This window comes from Mustela nivalis (genome assembly GCF_964662115.1).
Source record: "Mustela nivalis genome assembly, chromosome: 3".
NCBI classification, from domain to species: Eukaryota; Metazoa; Chordata; class Mammalia; order Carnivora; family Mustelidae; genus Mustela; species Mustela nivalis.
This window is the reverse complement of record NC_139022.1, coordinates 164,867,836-164,883,111: the sequence shown is the minus strand read 5'-3', so window position 1 is coordinate 164,883,111 and position 15,276 is coordinate 164,867,836. Positions and strand designations below refer to the sequence as shown.

Genomic DNA, 15,276 nt, shown 5'->3' with positions numbered 1-15,276 from the left:
CAGAACTTAAAACACCTCCTTATGCTAGGTAGCTATATCAGTTTCCTATACCATAAAGTAGGTGGTTTCCAACAACACAAAATTGGTATCTTATGGTTTTGTAGGCCAGGAGTCTGACAAGGGTCAAGTCAGTCATCGGAAATGAGTCACAACTGCTCTAAAATACAAGTGTCTGTCATGGCTGCCTTCCTTTCTTAAGGCAAGAAGCAGAGAATCCTTGCCTTTCCCAGTTTCTAGCAGTTTCCTAAACCACTTAGTGCTTGGCCCTCTTCCTCCATATTTCAACCCAGGAACATCAGAGTTGAGTCCCTCCCACGTAGCATCACTCTGACCTCCTGTATGCCTCCTTTTCCCACTTTTAGTACCCTGTGATTACCATGGGCCCACCTAGATCTTCCAGGATCAGCAATCTGTTTTAGAGTAGCTGATTAGCAAACTTAATTCCATCTTCATTCATTAACCTTCCTCTACCACCTAATATACTTACAGGTTTCAGGAATTTGGACCTGAATATCTTTGGGAACCATTATTCTGCCCACTCATGAGCCTTCAGTGTGGTCACACACAACACTTAAACACGCCCTTAAATTGTTCAAACTCTTGCAACTTCTTCTGAGTTGCAGAAGTTAAAGCACTGAAATCATCTGAGATGAAAATATTCTGAGTGAAGTTTTGTTAATAAAATTCTGGTTAACCAAGCTGGTTATTGTCTGTTTAGATTAAGAAACAGAATGTGATCATAAAGTTGTGTGTGTCAATGTGTGTGCGCGTGTCTTGGAATAGTTGATGAAAGAATGCATTCGTTAGAGTATCGTTGATAAAATCTACTAATGTAGTAATCCTTTGTATTTGTTTAAAGGTGAATTTAAATATTTTATAGTCACCTCATACCTGCAGTTGAAACTAGAGATTCACATCTTGCTCCTTTATACATTTCTTCTGCACATCAAAGGCTGGGCATAAATCATGAGCAGGATAGGAACATAAAAACATACAGTTCCTTCATTTTAATAATGGCTACAGAAGACTTCATATCTACTTTTTAAAATACTTGTAGAGTAATTTAGGGTTGGAAAAAGGCAAAATTTTCAGTCATTCATAAATTAGATATATTTTATATTACATATTTGTCAAATCTAAAAAGCAATAATTGTAACATCATGCTTTAGTTAAAGCCAATAAAAATATTAAAAGAGTAGAACTATATTAATGAACACCAAAATCTAGAGATGATTAAACCAATAATTTTGTGCCAATATTAGTTTTTATGGCCTCAAGAAACTAACTGTACTGGCTTTTATTTTCCCAACCTATCTGTGCTGGGTTGCACCAGCTCCTGGCCTTGTGTTTTTTATCTTTTCATTCACATCCCATCTCTTCATTTTAAATGCTATCTATGAGGAATGGCTTCTGATTTCTTACCTCCAGCTGACAGCTCGTCACTGAACCCCACACTTGTGTATGCAACTGACTCCATGCCATCCCTACTTACACATTTAAATCTAAAAATATACAGGGCTCCCAGGTGGCTTCGTTGATAGAGTTTCTGATTCTATCTCAGCTCAGGTCTCGATATTAGGATTGAGGGTTTGCCACCCCCACCCTCAACTAAATTCCATGCTGTGCATGGAGCCTATTTAAAAAACAAAACAAAACAAAACAAAACACCTGAAAAAAACAGACAAAACTCGGTTCTTCATATCTAACTCATGATCTCCTTCCCCTGCCAAGCTTTGTTCTACCTAATTCTTTCCCTCCCCGCTTCCTCCCCTTTCTCCCCCCTTCACCTCCTCCCCCTCCTTCTTCTTTCCCTTCCTCTTCTCCCTCCTCCTCCTCCTCCTCTTCTTCTCCTCCTCCTACCCTTCTTCTTCTTAGATTTATTTAAGTAATGTCTACACCCAATGTGGGACTCGAACTCATGACCCTGAAATCAAGAGCCACAGGTTCTTCTGACTGGCCAGGTGCTCCCCAACTGCCTCCTTCTAATTGCTCAGGATGCAGCAACAAAATTTATCCTTTACTCTCACCATCCCCCAGCACCCCAAATCCTATGTAATGTCAAGTCCTATCAGCTTTAATTTCAAGATATACCTCTTTTGTCACCTCCATGGCTTCCGCTGTGCTGCAAGTCACCATGTTTTCTCCACCAAATTACAGAGCTAATTGCACAGCTGTCCTGTTCTGTCCTCGCTCCTCTTCAGTCTAACTGCAACCCCATGGCCAAACTTCCTTGCCGATATATAGCTGATGAGTAACCTTAATCCATCAGTATCCTTCATCTTCTTTTACTACCTAACATAACAATATCAGATTAACTCAATTCTCTCATCAGAAACAGTTAAGACTACCCCAAATCTCTGAGAAAAAAATAAAGTCTTTACACTAATCTACAGGATCTCGACATGATCTGGTTTCCATTATCTCTTAATGGTATCTCCTTCGATGGTCCATTTCTGTCACTTCATTCCAGCTATGCTGGCCTTCTCGCTATTCTTAAACTGTGCATATTCCTCTCTACTTCTGTACTTGTGTTCACGCTCTCTGGAATACGACTTATCAGATATCAATGACCATACTTAACCAAACTTCCTCCAAGTTTTTATTCAAATCACTTCCCAAAGAGGGCTTAGGAGCCATAATAACTAAAGTATAAGATTTCATCCATTTCCTCAAAACTTTTATTCCCTACCCCACTTTTATTTCCCCCCTTAATAGTAGTATCTTCTACAACTAATACATTATTTCCCTTGTTTATCATCACGCTTCCCAAATAGAATGTAATCTCCATAAATGAATTTAATAATTAATAAAGTATAATGTATTACTCAATAGTACTACTTCTCTTTAAAAAATATGATAAATCATCTAAAAGTAGAATTGCAATCACAGAATTGAAAATTTTACTAAATAGTCTTTTGGATCTGGTTTACTTTCCAATCAGTAATATAGGGCTTTCTCATCTATTGGTAAGTTAAACTGAGCCAATCAACCAATAAGCAGGTTCTCTATAAAAGCAAAAATTGCATAAAGCTAAAATAATTTGTTTATATTTTCATGGCTCGTTTAAATTATATCACATTGCAGCTGAAGATACTAATTACACATGTTTAAATATATAAACAGTACAGAAAATTTGGGAGATACCCATTTTTGCCTCAATATATTATCCAACTAAATGGATTTTCTTGATGTCCTTTTAAAAATCACATTTTATATAACATTTTGTATGAAGCTTAATATTCAAGCTCCATCATTTTACCATTATTCAGATTGATTTGAATTCTTGTGTTTTAACTTCCTGAGTTATTTCTTCATTTTTTGATACTTTGAACTGTATTTTAGTGGTTTATTCCCACAAGTTACATGTAAGGAAGTCTGCTTTCTCCCATCTCTGGCCATGGACTGAAAATTGCTTTTCAAAACTGGTATGTTAATTTTCACTTCCACAAGGGATAACTGTAAATAAGAGTTTTATCACACCTTTGCCAACACTAGTTTCAAAAATTTTTTATATGAATATGATGATTCACTAGGTTAAAATGGCAACCAGCCTTCATTTAAATCCCATTGATAACTGTGAGTTTAACCTAGACAGATATTTTTATTTAAAATACTTCTGTTATCAGGTAGACTGACTGAAAATAATTGGATCAAGTGAAATTACCAGTCACATCAGATTGTGCATAGTTATAAATAAGTCATATATATTGTCCCAAAGGCATAAATACAATGAAAGTAAGTATCTATTTGAAGACCCTATGATCACCTAAACAAGTGAAATAGAAATGGTAGTGAATCCCCCTTTTTTCAATAGAAGCATCTGCAACGTCCAAATTCATTTTCCTGGCAATTTAATCTATCATATTCCATGCAGTATGAGTAAAACATAGGGTAAGGCATAGTCTAGGGGAGGTCAGATAAGTGAAATACTTGCTTTATCAGTATTTCACTCAGATACTTGTAGGGATTGAATTTTGTTCACTTTATTCTCCGATTACCAAGAAGTTTCCTAAATTGATGTAGCCACGCAGTGTGGAAGTTTACATGCCAGAATTTTCTGATATTTAAGAAACAACACCCACACATATCAGGATACACTAAAGTGAATGTTCTTCCTATACCTGTTCCTACGTTTCCCTGAAGTCCATTTATTATCCTGGAAATCTCTTTCTGGAATATGTGCAGCACTTAAAAGTCAAAACACTATCAGCAATGATAGAGATACTAAATGACTTAATTTGTGTTGGCCTTCTCTTAACTTAAAAAAAAAAAATTAATGGAGGATTACTTAAATGAATGGTATATAAGAATACTGACATTCGTACAAACACGCAAAGAGGAAAAAACAAAAACAGAGAGACAGACAGAGAGAGAGAGAAGTTGGCAAATGAAGAAACAGACTCCTAGCTATAGAGAACAAACTGATGGTCATGGGGGAATGGGTGAATTAGGTGACGGGGGTTAAGGAGGGCCCAGTAATGAGTACAGGCTGTTTTATGGAAGTGTTGAATCTCTGTATTGTACACCTGAAACTAATATTACACTTATATTAACTAACTGGAAATGAACTAATTAACTAACTGGCATTTAAATAAAAACAAAACAAAAAATACTTCCATTTTTAATAGATAATTTTTAACCTCTATAGCTCGGAAGATTCAGCATACTGAGTCAATTCTCACTAGAAAAATCACCAGAGACACCGACTCTACGATCATTTATCGACAGTAGTGTAGATCTTTACAAATTGAAACCCATTTTAGCACCTTGTATTGTTGGGTTCTCATGCCTATTCTTATCCCCTTTCGCAGAGGAAGAAAAATGGCCTATATACAAGTAATATTTGACACAAGTAATCCAGGTCAGGATCAAGTTCTGCCATGTGCTCAAATCATGAAGCTCAATATTTCTTTTTATTGTGCTATATAATACCAACCAACTAAGAACTATGCACTTAAAATCAAAACGTTTTCCTTTTACTTCTGGAGACTTTGGACATTAAAAACTACTCCAAGCACCTGGAATTACTACAGTAAACACCCACTGCTTACATTACAAACATATACATACTCCAAAAAAAAAAAAAAGAAAGAAAAGAAAGAAAAAGCTATTATAGAATAGAATCAGTATTTTTCATTTACTCATTACTTATATTAAAGACTCATCTGAAAGAAAAAACTTGAAGTGAGATGTCTCAGCCTTCACATCTGTTTTCTTTTTTCCATTTTTAAAAAATTTCCTCTTGTTCCTACAAATTATAGCATATGCTAATACAGGCCAGTCTCTCAGTTTACAGAAAAAAAGAACACTGATAAGCTCTTCCACAGTTTGTGTTAGGGACCTAATGAAACACCAGTTGAAATTACTCCAAAGCAAGAGAAGGGGGGTTCATCACAGAACACCCAAACTGAACTATATGTGAACAGTTGTCTACTCAAACCATGTGTTGTATGACCATTTTCTGCACACAATCTTTGGTTTTTACTACAGTATTGGTTTTCAGTGGGAGAGGGATACAAGTTTGCTCCCCCCCAAGGAAATAGTTAACAATGCCTGCAGATATTTTTGGTTGTCACAATTTGCAAATGCTGCTACTGGCATATTGCAGGTAGAACATATTGCTAGGCATCCTACAAAACACAGGACAGCCTCCCATCACCCATGAGAATCATACAGCCTGATATATCAAGAGCACCAAGGTTAAAAAGCTCTTATCCAAACTATAGTTCTACAGGCATGTATAATGCAACTACACAAAAGGCATTCATGAAGCAAATTAAAAAGTTTGAAGTCCTCTACTTATTAAGAAAAAAAAAAAAGCAAAACATCTTACACACTTGTTGTCTTAAATCTCTCAATTTCTCTCACTTTTCACCTGACTACATGGCATCAAAAACATGGATTTGAGATAAATAAATATTTTCAAGCCAATAAGTTCAGTACTTTTAATCCTAGACCTACAGAAAGGTACATGCATGTTCAGATTCTAAAAGATTATTATATGAAATTTTCAAATACATCAGGTATACCTCATATTTCTAATCACTGACAAGCCAAATACAGGGCAAGTGAGACACACACCTGTGAACATGGGTTTGCATTCATCAGACCACAAACATCAACACGAAGCACAGTAATGGTATTTATATAAGCCAATAAAAATGTACTATATATTTACTATATATAGCACACTTCATCTAAAAAATTTATGAACTTGGACTGACTCATTCATTCTCATGATTCCCACATATCCATCTGAAATAGGACATCAGGAGGAATCATTTCCAATAGCCCAATGTATAGATTTTACATGAGCATTGGTTTCTATTGCCATGTTCACTACTGTTATAGCTAATTATATCCAACATGCACAAGACAGAGTTACAGGTAAAGCTTCCCAGCTCTTAACTTTCCTTCTACTATTGTATTTTCCTTTACTATTGGATTATCTTCAGTTGGGCATTTCTGTTGCACCTAGAACAGTAAATCCTTATTTTTCTGCCTGTAATTCTTGTCAGGAAATCAAAATTGACCATTAGTATCATTTTTTCCCCTCCTTAAGTTAGCTGTCTCACTGAAAATGATCAGTACTATGTTTTATAAAATCCTTATCTAGCAAGGCATTAAATGAATACCTTATTAAGTGAATAAATGTGTTGCCCTACACTAGATTAATTTACTATCAAGAAATCCAGAATTAAACAGTACAGGAGGCTTGAAAAACTGAAAAGATGATTGGTGCTTGGACCAGAGTATTATATGACAGAACTCATTCTCTACTAGTACCATATCCTGCTACCCCCTCCCACATCCAACAAGGTACACACGAGATCTAATCTGGACCTCAAACTCTTGATTTAAAATATTTTCTCTGCTAAGACAAGTTCACTAAAATAGAAGAGAGCAATTACTGCATAAGGAAAGCCCCCTGCTTTGAAAAATCTGTGGGTGATCCCAGAGTGGAAAATAAAGGTTCCAAAACACCGTGAGAGCTTGTGTGGTTTTTTTTTTTTTTTGGCTGCATAATAAAATCTTTCTCTGATCTGTCTCTCTCAGCTCAAAGCAGTGATGCCATCACCTGAGCAAACAGAAGACCATAATAATTTTAGCTAAGAATTTTATTTTAGAATTTCTTGATATCCAGCAGGGAAATAGCCAGGAACATTTACTCTTGATTAATCTGAAAGTTCATTAAGTATGACTGGATTTGATAGAAGGAAAAGCTGTAATAACTAGCTAATAAAATTGTATTTTTTTTCACCTGTTACATGACAGGTTTTCCTAGTTCCACATCTGTACGCACCACACACACACACACACACACACAGGCATACAAACATGCATAAGGCACAATTTTGTCTTGAATTTTAGACATAAAATTTATACAGGATAATTGTTATTCCTACACTGAGACAAATCAGGTTCAAGAAGTTAGGAAAGGAAGATGAATCAGAGTTAACAAACATAAGGGCATATGTTAAATAAAGTGTGTTGCTGATCACAGGAGCCTGCCTAATTCTTTTCTCTGCATCATTTATAGTGCCCTTTAAAGAAGTAAAAGTTTCATCTTAAGCTTTAATAATAAGCACTTATGGAAGCAATTCATGGGAGGAAAAAAAGAATAAAAGAAAAGAGAAAATGAGCTTTGCTCAGCTGCAGCTTCAATACTGAGCTATCATGTAATTTTAAAAGGAGATTGGAAAGGCAATAATTAAAAAGCACTACCAAAATTTCAATTTCAACGTCCCTGTTTCTATTCTGACAATGCCCTCTCTCACTTTTATAGCTAGACATACATGACACCTCAATCTGATGCCATCGCTACTCCAATGTGCCTTGCAGACTAGCCTTCCAACTTCTTCAGGGGCAGGGCAGATAGCAGCGCATCCACAGATAAACATGAGCAGACACCCAGCGGGGTTATTAGACTCACATTCCAGAGGCTCCACAGCAACATTCCTGGGTAAGCAATTTTTAAAAAAAAAAAATAAGAAGAAGGTATTCGAGCCATCAGGCTTCGGAAGCATTACCTACAACTTTCCCATTCCCCTTAGATCCTGCGAAACCAACCCCGGAGGAGGATTTCACCAAATACTGCTTGGACTCAGAACCGGGTAACAGCCCCATTGTACACACAAATATTCATGTCACTACAGAGTAAAGTGTCATTTATTGAAGCCTTACCTTGGCTGACTTGCCCTAACTGGTGGAAAGGAACTTAATTTATGAGAAGCAAAGAGGGGACTTTCCCAGTGCTCACGGCACCGCTGCGCCCGTCCTCGGAGAGCCCCAGACTCGGCTCGGCGCTCCTGCGAGCCCCGGGCGCCGCGGCTCGGTCTTCTGCAGCTCCGGAGCGCGCCTCTGATTGGCTGGCACAGCCTGTCCGCCTGATCTCTCCGCTCCCTGTCTCTCCTCCTTCCTCTCCTCCCGGGCTCTCTGGCCGCTGCCTTTCCCTTCTGCTTCCTTCTTTTTTTTTTTTTTTTTTTTTTTTTTTTTTTTCCCCCATCGTGCATACTTTGGGGCTGCACAAATTCTGTAGCACACAGGACGGACACCCTTTAGTCTCCCCTGCAAGGTCATGGGGAAAGCAATGCCATTAATTAAAAAAAATAAGAATAATTAATTAAATTAAATTAAAACCCTGGATCAACAGCATCCTCCTTAGCATCCCAGCTCTTGAAAATGACAGGACTCCGTGACCGTTTAGATGATCTGTTCTCTGCGGGGAAGGGAAACCGAGGGAGGGGGGGGGGGTGCAGAAGGGGTTTGACTGTCAGATAGAGTGGGAGTAGACATCAGGAGGGAACGGGAGAAAAAGCAGGCAGGGCAGGCACTGATGTGGCAGGCTGGTAATAAATTTTCCTATTTCCGTGCAAAGTCGTCACAGCCTGCTAAACATTCAACTGCTGGCTCATTCATCAGTGAGCCACAGTCCGGTGGTAGCTGTGAGATTTAGCTTAAGTGACGCCCTTTACTGTCTTACCCCAAACTACTCGTGGCATGGAGGGTTTGTACGAGACACAGCTTTCCCTTGGAGGTCAGCATTATATTTGTAAAGATAAATAGGAACCTGCAATGCCTTGCCTACCCCCTTTCTCTGGTAACGGTCAAACGTTGCCCCCCACACAAACTTCTCACCTCTTATCACTCCAGAGTACATTAAAATGATTTGTAATGTACACAGATATTAATAAACAGGAATTTGAGGCCTGATCGGCAGAATTCAAAATTGATGTGACATAGCTTAGGCACTTTCCCCCAGCACGAATTCTCTCACATTCACTCCTTAAGAACGTCAAGGATATCTACTTAAAGTTTTGTAGCAAACAAGCATAGGAGTTTATCTAAATTGAATGGTTATTCCAAGGGACACTTTGCAGATACATCAAGAATTCCACAAGACCCTCAGTGATTGCAACCACTAAAAAAAGCAGCTTTACTCACTCCAGTCCTATATATGCTCAGGTTCAGAGATTCAAAGGAACAAAGACTTAAGCAGTGGGGTAGAGGGGCTAGACCCTTTAATTTATTTATTTGACAGAGAGAGATCACAGTAGACAGAGAGGCAGGCAGAGAGAGGGGGGGGGGGAGCAGGCTCCCTGCTGAGCAGAGAGCCCGATGCGGGACTCGATCCCAGGACCCTGAGATCATGACTTGAGCTGAAGGCAGCGGCTTAACCCACTGAGCCACCCAGGCGCCCCAGGACTAGACCCTTTAAAAACCAGAAAACAGATTCAGATCCTGATTCAGACTTTCATCTATATCTGAATGTGTGTAAGACTCCAGATGCTTACCTTTAAAATCTAGAGGCAACTGTCACTTCTTAGTGAAGATTAAGCAAAAATCTATGCAATTGTGTTTAATCTATGATAAACTTTTAATAAAGGTTAGTTAATGTGTAATTGTCTCCTCCTTTTCTTCTACTTGCAGAAAGATCAGACAGGTTAAGATAAGTGGTATTTCCAGGAAATTGATAGGGCTTAACCTGAGATGGTTTGAATCGACTAGTTATATTTTACTATTTTTTATTTAGCTTGAGTGATGTGAAATGCAAAGGGATTCCATTTGCTTTGGGGTTTTGATATGATAAAACAAACTAACAGAAATAATGAAAAAAGCACTTGCATTGGATTATTTGCAATTGTGAAGGAATTATGCATTGAAGTGAAAAGTTTTTCCTAGGTAAGACGTTAGAAGTCATTTATGATTTGAAAATTGCCAAAAACTAAACTCTCAGGGAAAAGTGGCACTAAAACAAGAGCATCAGAATAATGAGCCAATGTCGTTTCATGTTTTGTATATCTTTTCTTATGCATGCACCTCCTAATTTAAATGGATTTTCTTGGCATAGTAGCCCAACATAAGTTCTTGTTTGTGTTTACTGAAGAAAATATTGACAATAATCCATTTCAGTGTTTTGTGTGTTTACGAACTCATGGCAGCAAAGGAACAGGAGAGGTATAAAAAAAAATAAAGGGGATATAAAGAGGAATTTTTGGTCTGTAAGAGGTCATGTAATTTCATTTTAAAATTCACATTATGACATTCTCTAGAGAAGCCCAGTTATTTAACTGCCTCTGGTTGAAGGAAATAAAATGTTTGGCAACTTGCTATGGAGCTTTTGCTGAGACACAAGCAATGAGCATCCTAGGGACACACTTGAAAACAAAATGTGTTTTCACTAGTCTTCCTTGGTGGTTTTCCCTGGATAAGACCCTAATAAGCACATCTAGTGGACAGTCATAATGGAAGTCAACAGGCACTTGTTCCTGAGTGGGATGACATACCGAGGGATTTGTCAGCATCACCAAACAATATAATCCATTTCTCGAAAAAGAATCAATTCACCAGGGGAGGATTTGTATCTATGAGACCACATCCAGATTAAGGGCTCTAGATTCTCCACAAATTCAATGATGCAATGTATACTGGATTTAAGTGGTTTCCAAAATTTGATATTCTGAAACCATGCCAACCTTCCCTAGCCATAGAAAAGTGAACCTGTCAGCCACGTAGTGATTCTCTTATATTTTCGGCTTAAGAAGAATAAAGTAAGTAAACCAATGTGGAACACGCTGCTTGGGGAAAGCCAGGTGGTGGGCAGGTGTTTATTTTCTCCTTATGTCAAAGATTACTTCAAAAAACTGAACAATGTATCAGTCAGCAGAATTTATTACAGACTTAATCTTTGAAACTGAAAGCATGGGCATTTCTGATCCCGAGTCTCCACTTAAGTTACCTTGGGAGAGTTATAAGAATCATTTTCGCAGGTGACAGAGAAGCATCCAACAGGCAATTGATGCTGGTCAGACTACAGAAACTGGAAAGATAAAAATTGTCATGCTAAACTGTGATCATTCTCTGAGAGACAGACTTTAGAAATGATCTCTTTAGATCTTATCTCATGCTCAATTTTACCCTGGAAATTCAGGAGGTTACGCAGTGTTTGCAAATCTAAATAAAGAAGAAACACAAAGGAAATGCAGGGATAGCCCTTGTACTAATTCAGCATTCAGAATAGTCAACTACTCCAACAGGGCGCTATGGTTTGATTTTTAACTGAAATTACTAGAAGTATAATAATATTTAAAGAGGATATGATTTAAATGTAAAGAGAAACAGCTGCTGAGAACTTAAGCAACACACAATTTCCTTTGCAGGTATTTATTTTATGTCCTGGAGTGACAGATAGTACAGGTTGTATGTATCTTTTTGAAAGAAAGGAGAAAACTTCAATTCATAAAAATGTTATCTCTAATTGTATGATCAAAGAGGACCTAACAAAGGTAACCTTTATTCATGCTGTTATCTATCACACTTCAGATTAAGAATTGCAGAGTACGGGGAAAATATTGAATGGACAATGAAGAAGAGTGATCTAACAAAAATATTTCAAGGTTAACTACGTATGTAATTACTTTAAGTAGTAGCACCTCCCTGACTCATAATAATAGTTAAATTAATGAATGCATTTTTTTAAAGATTCCATCTATTTATTTGACACAGAGAGAGAGAGAGAGAGATCATAAGTGGGGGCGGGGGAAGCAGGATCCCTGCTGAGCAGAGAGCCCTATGCAATGCCAGGCTCCATCCCAGGACCCTGAGATCATGACCTGAGCTGAAGGTAGAGGCTTAACACACTAAGCTACCCAGGCGCCCCAATGAATGCATTTTTTAAGAAAAATTTCTTCAGTGTATGTAAAATATCAAGAACCAATGAACTTGTTTGGTCCTAAAAGAACAACATTGATAATTGACAAAGGAAAAAGTAAAGCAACTCAACTTCTATGAATATAGTTTTGATTTCTAGAAAAAAAAGATAATTGTTGCACTGTAAATGATAGAATGAAGGCACTGGTTCCCAAATAAGAGAAAATTTACTAACCATTGGACCCTAGTTTCACAAGATTCATTTTTGGAGAAAGGTTACACAAAGTACATACCAGATTGTTGGTTGGTTGTTTGTTTGTTTTAAAAGATCTGAAAACCTGTCAGCAAACTTCGTAGATTTGATGTGAATAAAATAGTACAGTAAAAGTACAGATGAGCATTTTTCCAACTTCCACAACTTGATTAAATATAGAATCTATAAATTAGAAAGTATTGAACTAAATGTGGAATTGGGCAAAGCTATAAGGTGAATAATTAAAGAGATAAGCAATTCAATAAGAGAAGAAAATGGTGGGGATCACCTTAGTCTGGATCCCATTCACATAAAAGTCATGCCAGTATGACCCCACTGCTTTCTGCGATGAACACAGTAGACCAGAATAGGGGAGATGTATATGACATGATCTTTCTATATACCATCGTTGTATCTCTCATGATTTCATTACGCACACATGAAGAAGTTCTAGTACAATTACTTGGTGCAGCAATTGGCTAAGGCACCAATCTCACATGTTTAGAAATGTAGAGGTACTTACCTGGAAGAAGGTATCTAGTAGTAAGTCAGAGAGCTCTGACACCAAGCCTCCTCCAATTATTGCTTTCAACGTTATGAAAACCAAAGGGATGTATAGAAATTTTGTACAAAAACCTGTATATTTGGATGAAGAACTAGAAATATTTTTAAGAGTTTTGAAAACTTAAGTATTATCTCAAACCTAACAAAGATTACATACTACAGTTGGATCCAAAAGTATGAATATTAAATATAGGGTAGTGGAGCAAGTCTTTGGATCAAAACCTGCTTAAGAGATTTTCTACTGACAATAGTTTCTGTGTAAGTCAATTATGTGATACAGTCATCAAAAATGTAAACATAAACAGGCATCCTGAATAAAAGTAAAGCATCACCATGTGGATGGTAATGACTTTTCTGCTCTACAATACTAAGAGTTGACCTGAAATATTGGATTTTCAGAAGACTATAGGTAATTCTGTTTCTCTTAATGAATTTACATTGTTGTGAGCAACATTATGATATATTTGTTAAGGTGACAAAGCTAATAACATCTCCAACTCATCCTGTCTCCCTCACCCCTGGCTGACCACCATCCTTACTTTTTCTGTAGTGTCCCTGCCTTGTCTACTCTTCAGCGGTCAGAATAAAGATCACCTCTTCTGAGAAAGAACCTTACCCCCACAGTCGCTGCATTTTTTCAGTCCACAAAACATACTCCCTAGTATTTTTTAAGACCATAAAATGTTTTTAAAAGTCGATGATATCTCACTTTAAAAAAATGTTATATTTAGAGGCCACATGGCATAGTAGTTAAGAACACAGAATCTGGAACCAAACAAACTTGAGAACTTAGTATAATTATGTGTGCTTTATTTTTTTCTTCTTCAATAAAATGTGAAGATAGTACTACTATTCTCTTATGCCTCCTAGGAGGATTAAGCATGTTAAATTAAGATAACATGCTTAGAAAATTACTATGTATACAGTCATCTGTATACAAACCTGCCTCCTTTATCATTACATCTGCATATCGGGCTCCTAATTGAATACAAGCTACTGAACACCTGGTACATGGTTTGTCTAAAGGAGTTTGGTGTAATGGAGTGTAATGGCCAATGGTGTAATAGCCAAACCCTATGTCTACTATTCATATTTAATGAAAAGCTGCTCAACCACATTGTTTTAGTCTCTGGACATGGTACCTGACTTGTATTGTGGGGAACCATGCTCAATTTACAGAGCTGTCTCAGACCTTGAAGAGTTTTACACACAGAGAAGTGTCTAGTGCAGTCCTTGGCATATAAAGGGCTTTAAATAAAGGTTAGTTGAATCCAAATTTTAAGTACTCAGTAAGCATTCATTAAATAAGTCATATTTGCTTTCTGTGCTGCATTCTGTAGCAGAAGAAGACAAATCACAAACTCTTCCCTCTTTGTTAATATGAAAATACAGCTTGCATGCTGTGAAGGACATGTTGTGAGGACAGCTCGCACTCAGTTCATGTTGTGAGGACAGCTCGCACTCAGTTCAGCCCCCCCACATCCCTCTGTATTTACCTTTTTGGTACTGTACTATGAAAATGGACGTTCTGATGACCCTGAAGCATTCTAAATTCTTAACCATCAAGTAAATATAAATTGCACATGACATACGATATTTAAAAGTACCAGAAAAGAAGTATCCAAAATGTCTATAAACTACAGTTTATAAAAAGAATTGTTTAATTAATGCTCAATTAGTCAGAACACCCAGTTGACAAAATTTTCAGAACTAAATTTAGTTTGCTAATGTACGTTTGTGACCATCCCAGAGAGGTTAGTAGTAGAATAGTAACTCTCAAACTTTCTGTAATTAATTCTTCTCCTACGGACATCTTATGAGACACTCTGAAAACTGATACATACATCTTAAATTTTAATAGAAGATATTCTATGTAATTCAAAACAGCTATCTAACATTTAAAAAAAAAATCACAGCACTTATGCAAACATTTCAATCTTTTTTCCTATCACTGAACATTAATGTTGTTTTTAACTTTTTTATATTACAAATAATGCTTTTAGGAACATCTCTTCTTATAAATCTTCACCTACATTTCTGACTACTGTACTTGGATTGAATCTGAGAGTGTAACTACTAAGTGAAATATATGACCATTTCTTAAAACAGATGAATTATCTTATAGTTTCTCAAGAAAATTATAAAAGAGTAAAAGATTAATTGGTTCCTCACTACTCTTGAACAAGAACATTTCTTTAGCCATTTCCTTATTCAGTAGTTGAAAATCATTATCTCATTATTTTAATTTCTATTCATGTGAATCCTAGAATGTTTATCAACAGTTTCCTTGTTTTGTCTCTCATAATCTT

General features: G+C 36.9%; 1 protein-coding gene across 6 annotated transcripts in view; it reads right to left on the bottom strand.

The window, feature by feature from the left end:
* The window catches only part of CDH18 (cadherin 18), a 974,546-nt gene that overhangs the window by 457,879 nt on the left and 501,391 nt on the right, over window positions 1–15,276 (bottom strand). Inside the window, exons 1-2 of one of the 6 annotated variants that reach the window (XM_082724408.1) lie at window positions 8,185–8,423; window positions 7,934–7,959 (exon numbers count right to left, since the gene is read on the bottom strand). The exons of 3 other annotated variants lie outside the window; for them this stretch is intronic. The gene's annotated coding sequence lies outside the window, so the exon portion shown is untranslated. Of the gene's footprint in view, window positions 1–7,933; window positions 7,960–8,184; window positions 8,457–15,276 lie in introns of those variants that run through there. 2 more of the 6 variants (XM_082724409.1, XM_082724413.1) reach the window with 2 other exon arrangements.